The following is a 24784-nucleotide window of genomic DNA, read 5'->3' on the forward strand; positions in this document are numbered from 1 at the left end:
CACTGATTTAACCTCTGTGGTGGCTTGATCTTTAATTGTCTTTGGCCTTTAGTGTGTTGAAAGTTAACAGCTGCATTCTGGACGCTAGCTGATGTGGGAGAAGGGTCTCTTTAAATGAGTGCACACATCATGAGTTAAATGAAACCCTCTTGCTCACTACAACTTATCGAGGTGCTGAAGCATGTGTCTAACTTCACAGTCCCATTGGCTTCAGTGGCACTTCTCGTGTGCCTACGGTAAGCACTTGCTGAATGAGAGCCTAAATCAGGAGTAACTCTCAAGTCCAATGGAAATACCGTGGCATAGGTGAGGGGTGGAGGTAGGGAAAAGGCCCTAAATTTCTTTCCTAGCCCTGCTTAGTGCCACATTACAGTCAAGCCACTGGGAAGAGATGATAGCTTTCTTTGACAGGGTTACTGGCCTAGTGGATAGGGGGAAGCAGTAGACATGATATATCTTTATTTTAGTAAGGCTTTTGACACAGTTCCCCACAACGTTCTCATAAGCAAACTAGGGAAATGTGGTCTAGATGAAATTACTATAAAATGGGTGCACAACTGTTTTGAAAAAAGCCTACTCAAAGAGTAGTTCTCACTGGTTCGCTGTCGAAGTGGGGAGGATGGATTCAGAAGGGTCCTGCATGAGTCTGTCAATCAATATTCTTATTAATGATTTGGATAATGGAGTGGGGAGTATGCTTATAAAATTTGCTGATGACGCCAATCTGGGAGGGGTTGTGAGCACAAAACATCTGTCAGGGATGGTCCAGATTTACTTGCTCCCACCTCCGCACAGGGGGATGGTCTAGATGACCTCTCAAGGTCCATTACAGCCCTACATTTTTATGACTGCAAGAGACCTAGAGGTTATATAATTCTATGAAATGTTCCCAATTAAACCAAACAACTAGTATCTTGCCTGGTTCAAGGCCATGCTAAACCTTGCAAACCTGGGCACAGTTTTGACCATATTAGGGCAATTCCTGGTTTTGCATCAAAAATCAAGCAAAATATTCTATTTTGCACAATTTTGATATGAAACCAGGTGAAACTTACTTGTTTTCATTGAGATTTTAGGTTGGTTTGAACCAAAAACTCATCACATAAGAGCAGTCATACTGAGTCAGACCAGTGGTCCATCTAGCCCAGTATCCTGTCTTCAGACAGTGTTCAGTGCCAGATGCTTCTGAGAAAATGAACAGAACAGGGCAATTATTGAGTGATCCATCCTCTGTTATCCAGTCCCAACTTCTGGCAGTCAGTCAGAGCCTGGAGTTGCATCTCTGACCATCTTGGCTGATAGCCATTCATGGACGTATCCTGCATGAACTTGCCTCGTTCTTTTTTGAACCCAGTTATACTTTTGGGCTTCACAACATCCCCTGGCAATGAGTTCCACAAGTTGACTGTGCTTTGTGTGAAGAAATACTTCCTTTTGTTTGTTTTAAATCTGCTGCCTATTAATTTCATTGGGTGACCCCTGGTTCTTGTGTTATGTGAAGGGGTAAATAACACTTCTTTATGCACTTACTCTACACCATTCATGATTTTATAGACATCTATCATTTGCCTCCTTAGTTGTCTCTTTCCTAAGATGAACAGCCCAGTCTTTTAAATCTTTCCTCATATGGAATCTGTTCCATACTCCTAATAATTTTTGTTGCCCTTTTCTGTACTTTTTCCAATTCTAATATATCTTTTTTGAGGTGGGGCAACCAGGACTGCATGGCGGTATTGAAGGTAAGGACGTACTATGGATTTATATAGAGGCATTATAGTATTTACTGTCTTGTTATCAATCTGTTCCCTAATAGTGCCTAACATTCACAGTTCAGGGCTGGCAGCCCAGACAGATTAAAGCAAAGAAATGTTTCCCAAGAAAGAAAGAAAATAGTCTCTGTGCCCCGAATGTGTGGGGAAGAAACCATCCAAGAGGCAGTGGGAGGGGAATGGATGCTACCACGTCCCCCTTGAAAACACCAGTCAGGGATCTGACTGCAAGAGACCTAGAGGTTATATAATTGTCCCCAGTCCTGGTGCAGAGGCAGGGGAGAAATGCTGTCTTGGAGGTTTGTGCTTATTGAATTCAGACCTGCAGGGTGTTGATTTCGCAGCCTACTTCATATAAAATGAACCAGAGGGTTGCATTTGCACACAGCATCATGAGTCAAGTACTGCAGATTTGTCTGGTTCTGTTGTCACTGTTGGCTGTCATTCTGTAACATGCTGAAAATTCAGGACTCCTCTTTTGGAGGTCTGAGGAGCTGAATCCTGGATCACCTTTGCTCGTCCACATGAGAACCTCTGAAAGTTGTCTCTGTAAATTAAACTAACTCATCATTCAGCAAATACTTAAGAATAACAAACACATCCCCAGCAATCAGGTTTGGCCTCTGAATGTTTTGTAAGCAGGGGAAAAGGTGCTAAACTCAAAATGAATATTATCGCCAATGAATAATGGCCAAAATGTTCAAATAGGAGGGTCTAAAGCTAGACACTTAAATCCAAATGTAGACACCTCCATTAAGTGGTTCTGATTTTCAGAGTTGTTGAGCAACAGAATATGTCATAATGCCAGTGTATAAATCCATGGTACACCCACACCCTGAATACTGCACTCTGGTCGCCCCATCTCAAAAAAAGATATATTAGAATTGGAAAAGGAGCAGGGAAGTGCAACGAAAATTATTAAAGGTATGGAACAGCTTCCATACGAGGAGAGATTAAAAAGACTGGGACTTTTCAGCTTTGAAAAGAGACTACTAAGGGGGGATATGATAGAGGTCTATAAAATCACGAATGGCATTAAGAAAGTGACTGGGTAGTGTTATTTACCCCTTCACATAATACAAGAATCAGGGTCACCCAATGAAATTAATAGGCGGTAGGTTTCAGACAAATATAAGGAAGTACTTCACACAATGCACAGTCAACTTGTGGAACTCATTGCCAGGGGATGTTGTGAAGGCCAAAAGTATAATGAGGTTCAAAAAAGCATTAGGTAAATACATGGAGGATAGGTCCATCGATGGCTTTTAGCCAAGATGGTCAGGGCTGCAACCCCATGCGCTTTGGTGTCCCTACACCTCTGACTGCCTGAAACTGGGACTGGACGACAGGGGATGGATCGCTCAGAATTGCCCTGTTATGTTCATTACCTCTGAAGCAACTAGCCCTGGCCACTGACAGAAACAAGATACTGGACTAGCTGGACCATTGGGCTGACCCAGTATGGCCGTTCCAATGTTATCTGAAGCTTGGTCTGAAGTCAATGCTCAGCATCTGTGAAAATCAAACTACTTAGTTAGGTGCTTAAATGTGGATTAAAGTGTGGGATTTTCAATTAGGAGCTCAAGAAAAGAGTGACTCCTTTTAGACACCCAGTTTTGAAAACTGTAGCCAGTTAGTCCAATTATGGTTGTTGTTTGTTTCCTCTTTATGGCCTGAATAGTTAGCCAAAGTTCAGGAGCCTGCAGGTTGTTTCTGTTAGGATCAGAAATTGATGATGGAGTCATGGATCTTTGTTGCAGTCCTGTTTGTTCACAAAGTACATACAAAGTCCTGGTTCCCCAAACACAGCAGGAGTCAAACCGCAGAAGATAGTTTCTCTGCTCACGGTTCTGAGCATCTTTCAGCCAGCACTCAGTCCCCAAAGCTCTGTTTCTCTAGGCTTTACTCAGGCCCAAGCTCCCTGTTCATGTTCAGATGGGGACTGTCCTGGCTCTCTCTCCTTGCTTCACTGGTCTTTCTCTCCCTCCCCCCACCCATAGTCACACACAACTCCACCAAGCAATGCCCCACAAAAACTTGTCACAGCTGCATATATCTCCTGAAGAACGATTGCTCCCTTGCGTTGAGGCTGCTCATCAGAGCTAAACAAGAGTGGCCGTGACATGTTTCATTACAGGAGCCCTGGAATAACACTTTGGGCCTTGTTCAAAGCCTCATTTTTAACGAATGAGTAATCTTCTCTTTCTGACTTTTGCCTCCACCCACCTAGTTCTAATTCCTGAATGGACTCACATGTGCCTGTGTTTTGGTTTGAGGCCCATATACTTCTTTACATTCATCCTGAATGCTGTTAGACTCCCCAGCAAGGTTTAACCATGCCTATAACAGTATCATTATTTGTAGGCCACCAATCCAGGTTCAAAGTCCTTTTATGTTAGGTGCTGTACACACTCATAATGAACAAATGACTTCTACTCCAAAGAGCTTACAATCAAAGTATGAGAGATATCAAGTGAACGTCGCTGAGTGGGGCGCACAAGATGATGGTGAGATGTATTTGTTCAAATCTGTACAGATTCCATGCTTTCTAAATTAACTCTGGAGCTATGGCAGAAGAATAAGCAATGTTAACTAGGCAGGCACGGCAGTCTGGAAGCAAAAAGGGAGGGTTATTTCTAAGCCTGCGTAACAATTAACTTTGTGAGCCCCACCGGGTTTTACAGGAACTAATCAGGGCCATGAGCTCTGAGGTGCAGGAGCTAAACAAATGCATAAAAAAATAAATACATGTCAAAAAACCTCTGTCTTTTCCCCATTGCCCCCTCGGTGGGTTAATCTTGGATCTGAATGAAAATTTAAGTGTGTCTAAATGTAGCCTTGTTCCTGATAGAGGGAGTGGATATGTCATCAGTGATCTGTCAGAGTCAATAACATTCCGCTGTCAGCCAAGGAGTTTTGCCTCAAGATCTAACATTTCTGTCTGAATTACCAGCTAATGCGCTGACAAATTGCCTGTGATTTTTCTTTTTTTCTCCTTGAGTGGATGTGCCTGGTCTGCAGATTAGGTAAACGCCGCCTCGCCTGGTGTGTCGCGGTGGCGGTTGATTTCCAGCGAGACGTTTTCTGTCAGGCTGTGGAAGTGGGAGGGTGTCAAGGTAACAGACAGGCAGCCAATGGGATTACACAGGAAAGGCTGCAGATGTGTTCTGGCTTAGGCCTGTAGTGGAACAGCTACAATCCACTCCCTGGAAGCTACTCCCCGATTAGGACAACGAGAGGTGTGTGTGGGGAGGGCGGCGGGGGGGAAGTTCAGAGAGTGATAAGATTTTGGTAGCAGTACTGTAAAGGTTTCCTTTACTCGTGCTGCGTTTGGGGAATCAGGGAAACCACATTCAAATTATGCTAATATCACTTATTGTGCTAAATTGTATGTAGCATGAGTGTGTAGGTGGCTCAATGCATCAGTTTCCTGGCTTTTCATCGGTGAAGAGGTGGACGCAGGTGCTGACTGAGGAGACACATTTTAGTGAATTTAGTATTCACACTAGGCACTTGTAGACATTTGTCCTTGGCATAAAACCAACATGTGATATTGCAGTCTCTGTTCAAAACTGGCCCGGCAGTCATAAGATGTTTTAGGTCATGCTTGCAGGGCCTTGCCAGAGCCCTGTGATGAAATCTGCCTCCTCTTTGTCTAGCTGTTAGTCTCTCTGTTTAATGTACACTTATCTTTTTTAAAAATAATGGAGGATATACTCCTTTTACCACAGGCACTACAGGATACATCTTACAAAGCAATGGTAGCTACTGCTGGAAGGCATTCAAAGAACAAATCTCTGTTTCTAGCCACAGCTACAGGACATCAAAAACACAATCAAACCTAAGCTTCACCAGCTCCAACTGCCTGGTCTCTGCTTACCTGAATTTGCAATGGTCTGTTTGTGAGTTTGCTGTAGAGATGATTTTCCATGAAGCATGATTTGTTTCTTGAGCACTGTGCCATTGTGTGTCTCCAATTATGATCTTGGAATAGGATCATGAATAAGGAATGGGGAAAATGAAGTCCTCATTCATGTGATCATCATCTTCTCTTACACTAGCTGTTAGTTTCCCATGGACGTTTTCTCTCTCTGTGTCTCCTGACTCCCCCACTCAGTCTAGCCACTGTTAGGGTGACACCTTTTTCTTCTACAGCTGTTCCCATCTGGAACAGCCTCATTGCTCCACTACAAATGACTTTCCACCATGTCTCAAATCTCAGAGGAAAACATTGGTTTTTGTCCCACCTCTCTTCTTGCAATTTATTATTTAACTCCATTATTATATTATTCAAACTCTGTGAAAAATTTTACGATAGAGTTGGTATGAAAGATACTGCACAAAACACACTTGTCTTGCTGTGGACTGGGAGGTTAGTGGTCCCAAACACATTTTAGAGCAGTGGGACTTTGGAAGCTAACTCCCTTAGACTTCTTTTGACAATCCCAGCCCTGTATAATTTTGTAAACCTGTAAAACAAAGATGAGATGTGTCAGATTATTACACTTCCAGTCTCATAAGAATGGTTTAAAAAAAAAAAACACTTGGAAGACAATTACGGACATGCACATCATAAAGACATCTAGATGCTTGACAAATGAGCTGTGGCAGCAGAATATTCTTGCATTATGCTAAGAAACCAAATGACTAAAGGCAGAGGCATTTATAATCCTTCTCAGGCATTCGAATAAACACACACAGCAACCAGTAATAGAAATGCAGTTTTGGAAGCTTTTTGAGCAATTTCAAGATAGGCACATTGATTGTTCTTTTATTACATGTGCAGTGCATAGTGTTTGAAGTGAGTGAGAGGAGAAAAGCAATGGGGCATTGCAATACACAACATCATACTTATAAGTAATTATTAATTATAAGTAATTAAAGCAATGGGAGGAGAATGATAAAAGAAGGATTTAGGCAGCTTTGCTACTCACTGTACCAGCTATAAATATTTGGAAATTGATATGCAATGTACATAAATAAACTTATTATGATGGAAATTAGGAGATATCACTGCAAATTATCATTGCTTATAAAAATAATTTGTCACCTTGAATTCCAAGTGGATTTTATGCATTATTTGAAATGCACAAAAGCAAATCAAAAGGTAATCCCTTTGGTTTTTAAGTAGCATTCTATGTGCTGAGGACAAGGAAGATAAAATCTTTAAAGAAGCCATGGAAGATGGATTGCATTTAGGATAGACTGAAGACCCAATGAATATTAGATATAGCAAAGGCCACAGGAAACAGAGATAGGGAGATGAAATGGTAGGATTTTCAAGAGCTGCAGTATGTGGACATATTTAGCTAAGGATAAGAAGTGGCTGATTGAGGCTGTTCACTCATAAAGATCCTTTCAGTTAGAAAAAGTCAATAAAGAATGTTAGAAGTAATTACCAGAATGACAGCCAACACCCTCAGCTGTATTGTTCATGCGGTGTGATGTCATAGGCTAGTAATAGTTTTAATTATTCATCTAGAACACAAAAGCCTCATTAAGAGGGCTGGAGCACAGATGTAAAATATAAGGACTGATTTTACTCTCTGTTACGGGACTTACAGAGAAGAGATACAGCTATATAGATGCAAGGTTACGTAGTTAGTTAATATAAAGCATATTTTCTGCTGATATGCAACGCTGTTGGTAAATTGTGGGACCAATAAAGTTGTTGTTGTGTGAGGCAAATGGCATCCAGACTGTACAATTTTTAACACGATCTGCATTCTACGCTGCAGTTTGTAAATGGGCCTGGAGAATGAACCACCCTCTGCACCTCCCAAATCAGCCGCTCAGGCTAGGGTGGAGGCATCTTGGCAAAGCAAGTGGGGGAATCGGTACTGGCATTGTCTGTACTGTACCCATCCTGTGGGGAAAGAGAAGATTTGGTGTGTGCAAGACTGTCAACCTGGCTTCCTGCACAAGCACTAAAATTAACTTAAAACCGATTTCTTTACATTCCCCTACTCCTGCCCCCACATGGTTTTAATTTTCCTGGAAAACTAAACTTGCAAATTCAGAAATAACACATAACAATAGGCTAATGTTCCCATTACCTCCAGTGTTGCCAACGCTAACAATGGTCTTGTGAATCACATAATATTTGGTGGTCCCAGCTTCCTGGTTCATGTGATTACGTGAAAATTTCAGCTTTTATTTTTTAAAAAGTAAGTTTAATGGTTGCAGAGAATAGCTTGAAAATGTGACCCAATTGTACCCTAAAGGCTCAAAAAACAGAAAGCAAATAAAAAGCACCGAATATTTATCACTTTAAAAATAATCTCATGCTAGGGTTGCCAACTGTCTAATCACACAAAGCCAAACAGCCTTGCCCTGCCCCCTGCCCTGCCCCTTCTCTGAGACCCTGCTCCCACTCCCTCTATCCCCCCTTCCTTCATTGCTTGCTCTTCCCCACCCTCACTCACTTTCATTGGTCTGGGGCAGGGGGTTGGGATGCGGGAGGGGATGCGGGCTCTGGGTTGGGGGGTGGGACCGAAGGGTTCCGAGTGTGGGAGGGAGCTCCGGGCTGAGCCTGGGGCAGGAGGTTGGGATGCAGAAGGGGGTGCAGTGTGCGGGCTCTGGGAGGGAGTTTGGGTGCGGAAGGGGGCTTGGATGTGGGAGGGGGCTCAGGGCTGGGGCAGGGGGTGCAGGCTCTGGGAGGGAGTGTGGGTGCAGGAGGGGGCTCAGGCAGGGGGTTGGGGTGTGTGCAAGAGAGGGTATGGCCTCCGGCCAGGCAGCACTTATCTCGGGTGATTCCCGGGGAGCAGCCGGCACGTCTGGCTCCTAGGCTCAGAGGTGGATAAGTGGCTCCACGCTCTGCCCCAACCTGCAGGCACCGCCCCCACAGCTCCCATTGGTTGGGGTTCCCGGACAATGGGAGGTGTGGAGTCGGCACTCGGAGCAGCGCACAGAGACCCTCTGCCCCCACCCCTCAGAGGCTGCAGGGATATGCTGGCTGCTTCCGGGAATGGTGCAGGGCCAGGGCAGGTAGGGAGCCTGCCTTAGCCCTGCTGCGCCGCCGGACTTTTAGTAGTCTAAAATCTCCCAATTTGGCTTCAATGGCTTCTGGGAGATCAAGCCTGATTCCAGGAGACTCCTGGCCAAATGGTGGGAAGGGGGATTGGCAACCCTATCTCATACCAGTCTCATGATTTTCGGTGGAGGAGGGGCTGTCATAATTTTTCAGCATCTGGGGTGGACAATTCTGTACTTTCTATTCCTATTTGGGCCAAAATATCCATTCTCAAAATACTTTGGTATTTCTGCTTCCAGTAACAACTAGGAAGTACAGAAGTGAGAAAAAAATAAAGGGGACAGTTACCTGACCTTTTTCAATCATCAGTAAAAGTTTTAGGGGGTGTTTTGACGGAGAAGGATGGCCTTGTGGTTACAGTGCTGAATTGTGCTTTAGGGGATGTGGGTTCAATTCCTAGTCCTGCCATAAACCTGCAGTCTTGGTCAAATTACTTAATCTCTCTGTGCCTTAGTTCCCTATTTGTAAAACCAGGATATGAATGCAGCCATTCTTCTACCCTGGATTGAAAGTAATTTTCAGTAGTGACTAGCTAAGCAACAGGTGCTACTGCAATACAAATAACAATAATGATAATGAAGATTTGAGTCACTTATTGCTTTCTTTAACTGGGTGCCCTGTCCCTTTAAGAGCAGGCTTGGGTCAGCCCATCCCAGCTCCAAGGTCTGGCCCTTTACGGACAGGCATTGTGGGACCTGTAGAGCCCTGTAAGGATCATGTGACTGCAAGCTAGCAGCAAACCTTGCTGGGAGATTGGGGCAGGTTTATATAAGGCGAGCTCTGTGCTACGTCTGAAGAGACCATTGTTGAGGCAGGACTTGATATGGGACTCTCAATTGAGGGAATTAGAAGAGGAACTGCAGGCAGCAGCTGTTGGGAATCTCTTCATGTGAGGGGCCCAGCAGTGGTTTGTTTAAGCCCAGGGAAGATGCCTGAGCCACAAGAACTGTGAGAAGGAGCCCACGTGGGCTGTGCTAAAGCATTGCGGGGTGCCTGAAAAAGAGACTGGTGATATTGGAAGTGGCGCTAGAAGCTGTAAAGCAGAGAGTGTAACTTGTAGGTAAAGGGCAGCCAGTCCTGGGGCTGGGCTCTCCTACAGTTCCACCTAGATGGGATGGGGTGGAAACACCTGTGGCCCAAGGCTGAAGAACTTTTGTGAGCCCTACACCAACGGGCAAAGTATTATTTTACTGTTTAGCCTGGGGAGGGTGAATCTTGATTGGCAGCCTTCCGCGCTGAGGAGTGAAGGCTATGGCCCAGAGCAAGCCAGAGACAACTGTATCTTGTTAAGGAGTTCTGTTGGCCCTGGAAGGTCAGAACTTCATTGCTTTGCCCAGAGGGCCCAACCACCCAAGATCATGGGGAAACTGAGGCACTGAGCTGGAGTGGAAACTGAGGCAGCAGAAACATCCTGATGCTGGACCAGGTAAGTGATGCTCGTACACACCCATTTCTAAACAGCTAGGGTTGCTGGCTGGGTTCTGTGAAGGGGAGGGGTCCTTAAAAAAGCTACAGCATGAATCCATATCAACCTTTTCATGTTATCTGTCTAAGCTACCACAATGATATTTCCATGATGAGCCTGTGTAGGTAGGAATGTCTTCAAAAATGTGCCAAGTACGGTGCATGAACGCTGTTTCTCTTGCCATTAAAATTTCATGTAAAAGTACCATAGACTGCTCCTGTGTCCTATTTATAGATATCTATCTTACTGCCTTCAACAACATTATTAAGCTCTTTTACTACAGAAAGCTAGCCTGAAAATGAGTCGACCTGGTAAATAAAACATGCACTTGCTTTTTCTACCATACTTAGCTCCACAGAGAACTATACTGAGTATGTATTTTCCATATATTTGTGTCAACACATTATTATATATGCCTACATCCATAGCCTGCCAATTGTGTTCATAGCACTGACTTGTCAAGACTGTGCTGGGGGTGGGGAGGAGTAACAGGCTCCTGATTTCAAAGCCCAGAGAGGCTGTGCAAGGGCTTCAGGAGGGCTGTGTTGAAGTCCCTCTGCCCCTTTGCTGTTTAAGGGCCCTTATAGCTCTCACAGTATCACTGTTGTATTTCCCCGCTTCAAGGATTCAACCTACAGTAAAAGGAGGACTTAAAATGCTTGCTAATTATTTTGTTAATCAAGGTTTTCTGCTCCATATTATTAACGAGGCAAATTAAAGCAAGAGTCTGTGGTGCCCAGAAAACATCTGCTCGACAAAAATGAAATGTCAAACAAAACGGAATTCCCTCTGTGGCTCATTTTCATCCAGCTGTGCCCGACTGTACAGGAATGATGGGAGGCAGTTACCCTTTTTCTTTAAATTGAGAATGAGTTTGGCGGGTAACCTCTAGGCCTCTGCTAACCAGTCCCTAGCGAGATAGGTCTCGTGCTAGATTCCTACACAGTGAGCCACCAGATTGTACACATGTGCAACCTTGCCGATGCCAAGAGCAGTGTGCGCCCCGGAGATTGTAAAGTGACTTCTGGTGCAATCATACACTGTCCTTATGGGCACGCTTCTTGATCTTAATTTCTCTCCTCTCCCCACCCCTTCAAGGCCATCGCAAAGACTAGCATTTGCACCTCCTATGAGAACAAGTGAGTGCTGGACACCACTTTGTTTCATTTTTTTAAAGTCATTCATCTCTGTAGTTTAATTATTGGGGTATTTTTAAAAATGGAGGCAGTATAGCCTAGTGGTCTGACCTTCAGCAAGTCACTTTCCCTCTGTAACTTAGTTTCCTATCCAAGCCTCTGTTTGTCTTATCTGTTTAGACTGTAAGCTCTTTGGTGCAGGCACTGTCTCTCACTATGTGTTTGTACAGCACCCAGCACATCTGCCTGTTGATCTCAGTTGGGGTCTCTGGGTGCTTCTGAAATGCCACTGCTGTTGCCTCATAATAAGAGTGGAGGTTGGCATCCCCGTGTGTGGATGCAGCTAGTAGCCCAAAACTTGCACCCCCTTTATCTGCAAATGAATCAAGGGTGCAAACCTGAATACTTAATATTGTAATCAGAGGTGTAAGTAGTTAGAGTTCCACCTCAAATTTGGGGGTGGGGGGAAAGGGAAAAAAGAGAGGGGGGGTCACACACAAGAAAGGCCACCATTTTGAAAACTTTGCCCAGCGTCTCCAAGTCCATGCTGCTGTTTATCCTGTGAATAGGTCTGAAGCAAAAGAGGACTTGTACGTTGACTGTAACAGGGTTTCATTCTGCTGAGCTGCTGTGGAGCAAGGGAGGAGCCCGAGATGAGATTTACAGCTTTGAATTAGAATCTGAATCCAAACATCACCAATATGGGAGGTGAAAGGGTGGGGTGGTTTGAGTCTCTCTCTGGGCTTGAGGAAACATTAACTATGGACCTGACCTGAAGTCCATGCAAAGACTCCAGTTGATTTTAAGTGAGGTTTGCTCCAAAGCTCACTTAAAATCAACTGGAAATTCACCATCCTAAGGGATAATGGCTAGGTGTTGATACTTGAAAAAATGGATTCTGGGGAAAGGGAATCTTCTATGTTCCTGCTGGAAACCTGGGGGTCTTCCATCCCTCTAACACTCTGCATGTGTACACCATACGTTCTGGCTGACCTTGAATGAACTGGACTCCTTTGAGAGCCTGCCAGTGTTGCTTCACATGGGGTCCCTGCTCAGGAATCCTGCAAGATGCTTCTTCCTTGCGTTGCCTAGGTGCACTGCCTCCAAAGCATCCCAGTTCCTGAAGATCACAGGAAGAACAGAAATCCAGCCTCAGTCTCTTGCATGCCAATTCAGACAACAAGTACTGGTCAAACACATGCTGTTAACAAGCTAAAGTGTATTGCCAACAACATATTTCATTTCCTTTAGGATCCAAAAGAGAAAAAGTTAATGTATAACTACATGCACCAAAAAAGTTACCAAGAGCCTTGGCCGTTGTTTATACATTTAGATGCTGTGATTAAATTACATACATAATGCATAGTGTTTGTAATACATTATTAATAATAATAATACTGTCTTGTATTATTCAGATATAAGAAGCATGCTCCCGGTGATGGTTCATTGGTCTGTTCACACACAATTTTCGTACATCTCTAAAGATTACCATTTTAACAGCTTTCTGTATGGATACTGCCAGGCAGTTACATTTAACAGTGCATAAATCTAATTCCCTCTGCACTCAATTTTCTCAGGCAGCAGAATCAATTTGAATCTGTCAGGATTTTATTCTAAAGTCTATTAATGCCTCCTGCCTTTTCCTGTCTTCTCTCTCTCAACAATCTCATCCTTTCATGAATTCACTCAGCTGCAGAAAAAGATGGCCTTCTGCTACAAACAGTCTTTTATCTCTTTACAACGAAACCTAATTAGGCATGAAGGAGACACAGAGGGTCACAATTAGCCATCCAGCAATAAAGGTTAACAGTTGTGAAATCCTATAATAATGCTGTTGAACTTTGTTATTATCAATAATGATGGACTTTGACAAGGTCAATTTCATTATTCTTAAGAGCCAGACTCCTCTAAAGCACTGAACATAGCTATCACATTAACACGTCTTCCCAGCCTTCCCCCATATCCTGGGTTCTAACACTGTAATTGCTAACACCCCATTGGGCGGCACAGCCCATTGGGTAGAATATAAATAGGCTTGGAAGGATTGGGTTTTTATCTATAAGTGTCCATAAACTTTTATTTCACTGTACACACACTAATTGAGGGGAAATATTTCCATTGATAACAGAAATTTACAGATGGCACAAATCAGAAAAATGCTGCTTGAGAAATGATTAGAGTTTGATTTAAGGATATTTACTTTGTAGATGTTGACAGTTTGTGTTTTTAACAGTTCAATCTCAGCATCTAGTGTCATTAAATAATGACACCCCACCCCCATAATTTCCCCTAACTGTGAGAATTTAAATCAACAGAAATCTTTTAAAAATGCTTAAAACTAAAAATTGATATTATCCATCAAAATAAAAAAATATAAAACTTGAATTCTGTAAAGGGTAAATATAGGGCATGCTCTATTTCTCTTCCCCACCCCCACTTGGGTTTGCTTTCTCTAGTTGTTAATTATCTGCAACAAAGAAACAAGTATCGGCAAGTATGATTTCCTTTCTATGTTTGAATTAAATGATTGCGCCAGATAAACATTTAGATGGGGTGGTAACAGGAAAATAACACAAAGGCATGTTGGTAAAATATTTTTAAGGGTAGACTGGAAATGGAGACATTCACTGCTGTTAAAGGCAAATTTATTGACAACTGGTGATGGGATGTGCAACATTTTCTAGGAATTTATGGGGAAAAAAATTTCCCACCTAATTTAATATGGACCTAAGCCATCAGATTCTTTTGAAATTGCTCTTAAAAATCTATAGAATTTAATGGATTCTTTCCAAAAAATGTTAGAACCACCCTAAAGAATGGTGTGGTCAACCTGCTGAAGAGTACTGTAGGTTAATGTAATAAATAATACAATTTAATAGTTCCCTTCCAGAAGGGAGATCACTAAGCCTGCAACATGGCACTCTGGTTTACTCCATGTGAAGATATTGTACTATGGACACGTTCCAATGTGCTGCTTCTTTTCTGGCCTGCCTGGGCCGGCATACTCCTGCCATGACCTTCCAGCTCAGGTCTGCATTGCATCACACACACTCTTTGCATACGTGGCTCTCTTAATGTGATGTGAATGGAAGGCCTGCACCTGGGAAGAGCGCAGAGTATACAGTAGAGATCAGTGCTGCCGCCTGGAAAAGTGAATCCTGCCTTGTATCTTGTTGGATGCGGTGTCCTTCCAGGGGATAGGAGCAATAATAGGGCTTATTGATGGCAAGTTGGACATTTGCAAGCTTTCCCCTGTTGCCCCATGTGTTCCTCTGGGTTTGTTGTTCACTACCATACCCATTCGGTATCGCTGAATGATATATACCTGTTGTTTCTGTTAAGCAGCAAAATGCTGACTAAAAAGATTCTGATAAAAAGGCTGGCTACTGAAGTTGCACATGCCCAGCTGGAGAGAAACTAGGCTGAGTTTCTGCCCTTCGAGAGCGTTTCAATTGGATTACCTTTTTAAACTATCCTTTTTGGTTTCTCACCAAGCTGCGCTGAACCTTATACAACTCCCATAGGACGACTGAGACAGCATGCATAATCTAACCAGCTCCTACAGGACTAGATAGCAGCTGAACAGGTAATTCATGAGTCTATTTATACCCTCTACATGCTTGCATAGATAGCAGCACTGCACAGTTGCTTGCATGAGTAAAAACCAACCAACCACCCCACATTGGCTTTTATGCTATCCACAGACTCCACGATTGAGGCAGTGTTTGACAAGAGGCAATATGTGCTGCAAGCATTGCTTAATTCATGGTCCAAGGGTGAAATTCAAAATGCATTTTCAGGGAGCATGGGTATAGATCATAGGATGCCCTAAGAATGTTCTTCCAAGAATCCTGCTTCGTTGCCTCCCTGCTTCCATGTGCTTGCCAAGGACATCTCGACGGTCAGAAACAGATCTGCAGCTGGTGCAAATCAGCACAGCGCCACCGATGTCAGAGTTGGGTGGATTTACACTAGCTCAGGATCTGGCACAATGAGTCTGCATAAGATTGGATGAAAATATCTGAGCACACAAGGTGGAAAAAGGGTAACAGCAGATAAACTCTGGAGACCAAAGTTGCTAAGAGGCTAAGATGGATGCCCGTATCCTCCCCCTTGTTTAGCTAAAAAAGAATAAACAAGATGCCAGAAAAATCCATTTAAAATTCAATCTATCAGTTTAAAATCCAATTAGACATGTTGCTGGCATGTAAAATTTGGTAACACTTTTAACTTCCAGGTCTGGATAAGAGAAGATTGCTTTCCCAAATACTTAGAATAATGAAACCGCCTTATAATCAACTTTAATAAGGTGGAATCCTCCTATCTGTGAAATTGATCATAAATCCCTGTCAAATGAATCTTCCATATAATTACACCCCTCCCACTGACAAGGCACACAATATGTACAATCCTCCTAAAAGGAAAATTTCCTGCAGAATTGTGACCTTTATGCATAAAGTGATTTAACTAGGTAAGGAAAAGCAAGCTGTTTGGCCTCCCAGTTTTTCTTGTTGCAGTCAGTGGGCATCTGTCTTACTAATGTTACTGTATCACCATTTATATCCAGTTGGTAGGAGCCTTTATTTGCACATGGCAGCAGATTTATCATTTTATAAAGATAGGGACATGTCCTTGTACCTCAGCAAAACATTTTGCAGTATGATTGACAGTTAATGTCTATGCTATCAAAATATTGATTGAAAAGGTTATTACGCTTCCTTTGTATCACACAGATATATCTAATCTAGGCTCTATCCAGTCAGTGCAATATGTTGCTTGCCAGACAAGAAAATGATATATTAGCCATCTGGGCAAGGGGCCCAACCCTGGGCAAGATTAGTGCTTCAATTAGCTGTTGATGGCATTCCATTAGAATATTGGTTTCAAAGAGCACTAAACAAGAATGTTGTGCTTTGATTTTTCAGATTTAATTACTTCCATCAGGGCTATAAATGAGCTCATTAGTTGCTCTGAAGCCTAGAGACAATAGACATTATTGCTATTGTTATGGTTTGTGCAAACATTACTCTCAAAATGCTATTAGTGATGGCCATCAACCTTTTCTCTCCTTGTAAAGCAGCCAGCTGCACTGACCCCATGATGGCTTTGGCGTAAATATAGTATAGATTTCATTATTTGTGGGCCGAGTTTATTGGGATTGAGAGTATGGAGATCAAATACTGGTTAGTATAGAATGATTTTTGTTTTAAATTCCATTGCATACAAAAAAAATTGGTAATTTAAATATTCATGAAGTTTGGCCTTCTCTCTGTTCTAAGGGAGCGTGTGTTTTAATATACAACTTAGATTTATTGCATTAAGGGTTGTTAGTGCTTTTGGGTTTCTTGAAACTTTCTCCCTCCCTTTGCCCCCCACGTTCCCTGGGTTTCATTAAACTTTTTTCAGTTTTGGAAAAAAAAGCATTTTTTTTTTCTTCCTTAATTTAAACCACACTTTTTCCAGGAAGACTTAGTGTACAATAGTTTTTTCTAGCAAGTGGAATACTATGCTATGCAAACAGCAATGATGCAAACAGTTCTTTGCAAGTGGGTCTTGCCCTTTTTCTAGTCTGACAAGGAGAAAATAAAATGGAGAGGGGGAAATGCAGCCCCCCAGATTCTAGCATTTTGAGAGCTAAATGGAACTGGAAGCTCCAGAGTTTTGAGCTTCAAAGCCATACGTTTTGAGTGGATTCTTACTGTGCCACATTGGCCAGGGATGAAAAGCCACTCACATCTGGGTTCTTCCTGCTGGTTCCTCTCAAATACTGAAATAACTACATGTATTGTAGGCCAAACCAAAGTCCCCATTGGGAACATTCACAGGTCACACCTAGAGAGCAATTGTCCCTGTTGAGTGATATGACTGCATGGTAGTACTCTTTTTGGGGTTGTACTTCTGAATGGTGCTAAACAAGGCAGTACCAGCCTTGGGCTCTAAATAGTTGTTAGAGCCTTAAATCCTGCATGGCCTGTTCTGCTCTATAAGGGGAGTTCCACACACTACCGGTAACAATCTCCTTTGTGCACTGATTTCGTTCTCCTGCATTTGATAGATGCGATGTACAAATAAAGGATACTGCGCTCTGTACCACTACCATGTATTATATTAAAGCCGTAATGAGTACTGTATGTCTTAAACTGTAATATTACTACGGCATCCTGTTTGAAGCCTCACACATGCTTTATATTGGCATCTGTATAATTATTTCATTTTTTCACACTGTCATTCATTTTGATGAATCCATAACTCAATGCTAATTATTTTTAGCTTCCAAGTCTGTATAAATCCCAGAATCTGATGCCGGAAAGTTGCTTTGAGATATTTAAATAAAGTTGTGTTAAGTTTTGCCAGAGACTTGGGATGAAATCCTAGATCCATTGAAGTCAATGGCAAAACTCCCATTAACTTCAGTAGGCCCAGGGTTTCACCTTTGAAAGCCAATGCACAAGCCCCCTTATGCGCAGAAGAATAATGGCTCAGATCCTGGCAATGGAAGTTAGTTAGGAGCCTAAATACCACTGTGGATCAGGCTCAGTGTGACTGTCCTCTGATGCCCCTGTTAGGCAGATGTTTAGCAAGTTTTACCTTGGCCACGCGCTTGTTCTGACATTGCAGCCAGCCTAGGATTCCATTCTCATGTCAATCCCTCCCACAAGTCCAAATAGAGAAGGGCAACAGAGCCCATAGCACCGTATTGCATGTACAGAGGTGAACTGATACACAGCAGGTTTGGTGACAGGCCTAGGAAGAGAACCCAGCTCTTTGTGCTCGTAGGCTGGTACACTGGGCACTAGCCCATGCTGTCTCTTCAGTTGAGCAGAAGTTTGAATTGAAGTAAATGGGAGCAAGGTCGCACATCCCTGTGATAAGGGAGAAAGAAGAACCATTTCATGTCCTGGGAGAATGCAAGGCCTGTAGCTGAGCTGGTTAAAGTTTGGGTGAGCATTCAACCTATTCTGTCTTTATCTAAGTACTTGCAGGGCCCTGATCTGTGTAGTACAGGAGCTGCTCTCAAGTAGTTAAAAAGAGAAATAATCTTTGTTTACCCATCTTTAGGAGAAATCGCATGCCCAGCCAATAGCAGGATTTGTTTTCCTGTGGTTGGTAAAGTGAAGAAAAGGGACACATGAAAGGGCTGAGGCCCATGGTCATTGTCTAGTGGGGGTGCATTCGGTAGACTGTGTCCAGCTCCGGTGAAAGCGGAGATACTCCTCCATTTCTAAGTCGATGGTTGGAATGTAGTTGAAATCGTGCAGATTACACACACAGTGATCCTAGAGCTGCTCCCCGCTCAAGAGGGAGGACCATTAGTTTGACTTTTGGCAAATAAGTCTAATCCTAGTTCTCCTCTTCCAAGTGTGTCCTGCCCTCACAAGCCTCCCACTATTCCGCCACACTTTGATTGGTCCCATAGAACAACACAGCTGTGGTGGGAGACCACAAAGCCAGCCAGCACACTACTTGGCACAACTGCCAGCCTTTGCTCAGCAGAGGCTCCTGCCTAGAGTGGCAGGGCAGGTGCTGATGCAACACACCATCACACACAGTGAGTGTGTGAGCAGAGCTGCTGGGAGATATGCAGCTGCCAGCACTAAGCCTAGCTCTGTACAGTGCTGTCAATCTGTGACACCCCCCCCCGGCCCCCCACGAGTGATAAAATGCACCTCCCAAAGAAATTTACAAACAAAGCCAATCAGGACTGAGTCACACACCATTCAAACCTCGTTTCCTCTCAGTAAGTCCCTAATGCTGTAAGTAGAGACTGAAGAGTAAGAGGCCAGGGCTTCTTAAACGGTCATTGGCCACCAACAGGTACAACATTGTTCTACTCCCCAGCAATCAGCGCAGGCTGCATCACAGCCCTGTTGTTAGGGTTTTGAGCCATCTCGTGTGAAATCAGGCAAGAGCTCCTGTTTCATAAGGCCTGAATCTGATACAGCAACAGCTATTTGAAGGCAGAGCCAAGCCAGCATTAAAGCCAAGTTGATCTGACTTGGCAGTGGAGGCTAGTATGTGAGCCGAGCAACTAGCGCTGACACATGCATTTAAAATAAAGAGACTGTACGGTTATGGTGTAAGGTCCCTCTGAATGCCTGCATGCATTGCCAGTGTTTGCATCGGTACACCCTGTGTCTATCCCAATTCGTGAACCCAGAGCCAAGCCCCAGACTAAGGTGTCTGAGAGCTAATCACAAGAGTTAAACCCTTGTGAATTGTTACCCTTTGCTACTGCTTATGTTTAGATTGTCGCCCGTGGAAGACTCCTACTGGGTCAGGTCATGCTCTCCCATGGTCAAAGGTTTTCCCCCTTGCAGAAGAAGCAGTGGGGGCTGGATGCCCAGATCTAGGGAATTCCACTGGAAGGCAGGGACATGTGCAGCAACTCCCTCCCTCTAGCTACGCCTGCGGCCTTGGCAACATGCCTCTATTGCAGCTATGGTATTGGGGTTTCTTCCACTGATGCTGGCTTCAGAACCAGGTTTTCTGCAGTGGAAGGGGCCATGAAAACAGCATGTCTGGCTGCATGACTTGTTGTTGTTGAATTCCTGCTGGATGTTTGGAGAAAGGTGGCGCACGGGGGTGCTGGAACAATTTTTATAGAGCGGGTGCTGAAAGCTATTGAATCAAACTGTAAACCTTGTATATAATGGAAACCACTTCAAGTCAGGAGGTGCTGCCCCTAGTTCCAGCACCTATGGTGGCACAATGCACCCCCCATTTCCCAGCCCTGCTACCTTCCACCCCATGCCTACACACTGAGAGTCCCAGACCCAGGGTGCAATGAGCAAAGGCAGCTTGATCCCCCCCGTTCCACACTGGAGGGTAAAATCTGCACTTCGAGGGTCCCTTCATCAGCATATGCATCTCCATTAAACAACCCCTGGAATAGAATAATAGAATATCAGGGTTGGAAGGGACCTCAGGAGATCATCTAGTCCAACCCCCTGCTCAAAGCAGGACCAATCCCCAACTAAATCATCCCATTCAGGGCTTTGTCAAGCCAGGCCTTAAAAACCTCTAAGGAAGGAGATTCCACCACCTCCCTAGGTAACCCATTCCAGTGCTTCACCACCCTCCTAGTGAAAAAGTTTTTCCTAATATCCAACCTAAACCTCCCCCACTACAACTTGAGACCATTACTCCTTGTTCTGTCATCTGGTACCACTGAGAACAGCCTAGATCCATCCTCTTTGAAACTCCCATTCAGGTAGTTGAAAGCAGCTATCAAATCCCCCCTCATTCTTCTCTTCTGCAGACTAAACAATCCCAGTTCCCTCAGCCTCTCCTCATAAGTCATGTGCTCCAGCCCCCTAATCATTCTTGCTGCCCTCCGCTGGACTCCTTCCAATTTTTCCACATCCTTCTTGTAGTGTGGGGCCCAAAACTGGACACAGTACTCCAGATGAGGCCTCACTAATGCTGAATAGAGGGGAATGATCACATCCCTCTATCTGCTGGCAATGCTCCTACTTATACAGCCCAAAATGCTGTTAGCCTTCTTGGCAACAAGGGCACACTGTTGACTCATATCCAGCTTCTCGTCCACCCTAGGTCCTTTTCTGCAGAACTGCTGCCTAGCCATTCGGTCTCTAGTCTGTAGCAGTGCATGGGATTCTTCCGTCCTAAGTGCAGGACTCTGCACTTGTCCTTGTTGAACCTCATCAGATTTCTTTTGGCCCAATCCTCTAATTTGTCTAGGTCCCTCTGTATCCTATCCCTAGCCTCCAGCGTATCTACCCCCTTTGTTCCAGGTCTGATACACTTGCAAAACAAGGAAAGGGGGACCAAAATACCAGTCAAAGGGCTGCTTCCATCCTAGACTAGGATTGAGCCCACTGCTTTGGGTAAAACAAGATCGAACCACCCTATTTTTCAGTTGCATGAACCTTTGGGGTAAGGCCAGGACTGAGTTACTGGGGGGAAGGCTGTTCTGACAGTATTTCCATCCCAGCCAGATTCAGGACCTTCTGTATGTCTCACAAGAAGCCTGGTCTCTTGAAAAGTGAAACCAAGTTTTGTGGACTCAAGAGGCTTGGATCAGAAGTTGTGAGTCTACATGCTAATTCCTAATCTTTTCAGGCTCATCCATCACTAATTTGACTCTCAAGCAGTGTACTAAGATACTTTCTTGGGGCTAGAAAGGACCTATATGATGAGTCCGAAGGAGAGGCATTTGGACCCTTCTCCCTTTATGTCCAGAGATGCCACAAGCATTTCTATGGACCACAGAATGAGAGCAAAGGAAAACGTACCAGATCACAAGATATTACAAACTCTAGGCACATTTTTTCCCTTGTCTAATTAACCATTTTACCCATGATATTAAATTCACATGTGCTCATAACACAGTAAATGAGAAATTTGGAAACCCATTGTCAAAGCACATTCCGTTACGCAAGTAGCAGGAGATGTACCGTAGCTTTTCAGTAAATTGTTTGCTAAGTGGTTTTCTCTCTCGTTTTTACTGCTAGAACAAAACCATGTTAGCTTTAAGTCTGCTCTTTTTTTGGCTTTGTTTGCTCACTTGTCCTCCCAGCTAGTGCCTTGATTCAAGGCAATCACTCAGACAAACATGTTTTCAACTTTACGTGCACAAACGAAGGGTCAGACTTGTTTACTGAAGTATCTTGGAGTAATTCCAATGAGTCAGTGACCTATCAGCTCCATTGGTCATTCGCATCATCTTCCTTCAATACAAATGATATCCCCCCCTCACTTCAAGCAAAAATAATCTAGGTAAGAAATCAGCAAACAGCTAGTTCTTGTCCCAGCATGCTCTTCCTGACTCTGAAATTACAGACGCCTGTAGTTACAGCTAATACTGCCGTGTGCCCCATGTCCAATTTACCTGTGAGATCAACAGCCTTCGGAATGAGAAACCGGAGCTTTCTGTGACGTGCTTAAGGCCTGTGTTCAAAGTGTTTAAAAAGAGGTGATGCCCCTGAGCCAGTTCCTTAGCTGGTGTGAACGGACTTCAATGGAATTGTGTGGATTCGCTCCAGCGGAGGAGCTGAGCCATTATACTGACAGTACCAGTTCTCTAACGTCCATTAATCCTCATAGCCGCCCATCTAGATTTCTGATGGCATTAAAATAAATGACTTAATTTTGACTGTGTTAAGGGCTGAAGTATGTCTCTGAGGCCTGGTCTACACGGGGTGGGGGGGGGAGAAGGGGAGATCGATCTAAGATATGCAACTTCAGCTGCGAGAATAGCATAGCTGAAGTCAATGTAGCTTAGATTGACTTAGAATCACTAACTTCGCATCCTCGTGGCGTGGCATCGACGCTCCCCCGTCGACTTTGTTTCCACCTCTCACTGAGCTGGAGTTCAGCAGTCGACGGGAGAGCAATCATGGATCGATTTATCGCGTCTACACTACACGCGATAAGTCGATCCCCGATAGATCGATCGTAGACGTACCCTTAGAGCCGTAAGAGCACGTGACAGATGGAATAGGAGAGGAAAGGGTAGTGGCTGAAGAAATTACACCTACGTAGGGCAGAAACATAATAGGCATGACTCTAATCTCACTGACTTTGGGTTTACATGTTGTTGTTTAAATAATGAGTTTTCTCCTGATTTGACCTTATGGAAATGAGATCAGAATCTGGCCCAATGGCTTTAGGAGTGCTGGAGGAGAGAAGTAGCAACTCCGCAGTACTTGCTACACCTTTAAAAAGGTGCGTTGTGTTATCCAAGTGCTGGCCCCTGAGGAGTAGCTGGCGGACAGGAGAGAGGTTTGTGCAGTGGCCGTGTCCCTGACGCACTAGTCGAGGGATGTTACTACACCACTGGATGCCCCCGCCAGCCCCAACTTATACCCAGGAAACACTGCCTGCAGCTTGGTGCATGCGTGCACTGGGGCAGAGAGGTGAAGAGGTTCCCTCCTCTAGAGCACTTAACACATGGGCAACCAGCCTGTGCCCGCGGATGTCCTAACAGTAGATGTCAATAGCGAAAGTAACAAATTATTGCCAAGGGCTGGGGGGCTGGGAATGGGATAAACTGATGATGATCAGTTGGGGCAGGTGCTTCAAGTCTCATGTCTTCCAAATGCAAGATTTCACAAGGAGTCAAAGGAATGAGTATAAGCCAATATTTTCACTAGCAATAACTTCTTATAGCCATAACATTGTGGGGTAACATTCATTCAGTTAGCTTAGCTAGTGCTAGCACCAGGCCCGTCTTCAGTGGACTATCAGTTTGTAATGACACAGGAAGGGATGTTGCATAATTACATTGTAACAACATGTTACACTCGGAAGCTCATCAGGACCATGAGTACTTATAGCTTTAGATCTCACGATGAGGACTATATGGTTGAATTCAGTCATTTCATCTGCAGTAGCAGAGCCATTTGAGTGACTTTCAGCCCTGGGTATGTCTACACGACAATTAAAAACCGGGGTTGGCCCATGTCAGCTGACTCAGGCTAGTGGGGATCGGGCTAAGGGGCTGTTTAATTGCAGTGTGCATGTTCAGGCTCAGGCTTCAGCCTCATCCCAAAGGTCTATGTTGCAATTAAGCAGCCCCTTAGCCCGAGCCCCGAGCAAGAGTCAGCTGGCATGGGTCAGTCCTGGGTGTCTAATTGCAGTGTAGACGTACCCTTAGTCACTTGGGGACCACTTGCTATGCTGGGCTCCATAGTGTACTGAGGTGGTATGTCTTACAGTAGGCACTTGCATTCCACGTAGGTGAAAAGCGCAGTGAAGAACTGGAGTGGATTTCAAAGGCATGTGTGGTGTGGAAGAATACTTGGCATTCTCTCAAGTAGGCATCTTAAAACTCGCCCACCACCTACTAAAAGGAGAAATCTAGAGCCCAAGCAAGATGGCCTGCCACTGACTGGATCACCTTTTGCCTATCAGTCCTAGTGGAATCATGGTCTTAAAGTTATTTCATTGGAAGAGCAGTGTGAGTGAATGTGTTTTCACCCTTAACTCTACTATACCTGGCTGACCAAATATACAACCAAGGATTTCTGCTCCTGGGAATGGTGGTTCCTTAATGTTCATATAAGCCATTATTGACCAGTGAGAAATCTATATAATGTACGTAGTCACTACTATCTATTTTATCAACTGTAACAGAAGTAAGATAGGGAACTAATGTACTATTTCAGTCTTAATTAGCAGCTAATAGACAGTCACAGGTGAGGCTTAATAGTATGGGCAGTGTAATTTATCTAAAACTTCCTAATAATACACTTACAGCACTCCTGGAGGGGCTAACTTAATGATCTTCACACACTTAAGGTTTGGCACCAGCTATATCCAGTGCATTTGTTGCTTAGGAAACAGAATTAAACAGAGCATAAGGCATGAATGTCTACCTTTTATTACCTGCATAGTCGATTATCTCACCGTAATATTT

At 43.9% G+C, this 24784-nt stretch overlaps 1 protein-coding gene across 7 annotated transcripts in view; it reads left to right on the plus strand.

Annotated features, from left to right (window-relative positions):
* GALNT9 (polypeptide N-acetylgalactosaminyltransferase 9) overlaps positions 1–24784 on the plus strand; it is a 903908-nt gene that overhangs the window by 447072 nt on the left and 432052 nt on the right. The window contains exon 1 of one of the 7 annotated variants that reach the window (XM_065568520.1): positions 9547–10228. The exons of the other annotated variants lie outside the window; for them this stretch is intronic. The gene's annotated coding sequence lies outside the window, so the exon portion shown is untranslated. Of the gene's footprint in view, positions 1–9546; positions 10229–24784 lie in introns of those variants that run through there. 7 annotated transcript variants of the gene reach the window in all.

The sequence above is a fragment of the Chrysemys picta genome, chromosome 15, assembly GCF_011386835.1.
Source record: "Chrysemys picta bellii isolate R12L10 chromosome 15, ASM1138683v2, whole genome shotgun sequence".
Lineage (NCBI taxonomy): Eukaryota > Metazoa > Chordata > Testudines > Emydidae > Chrysemys > Chrysemys picta.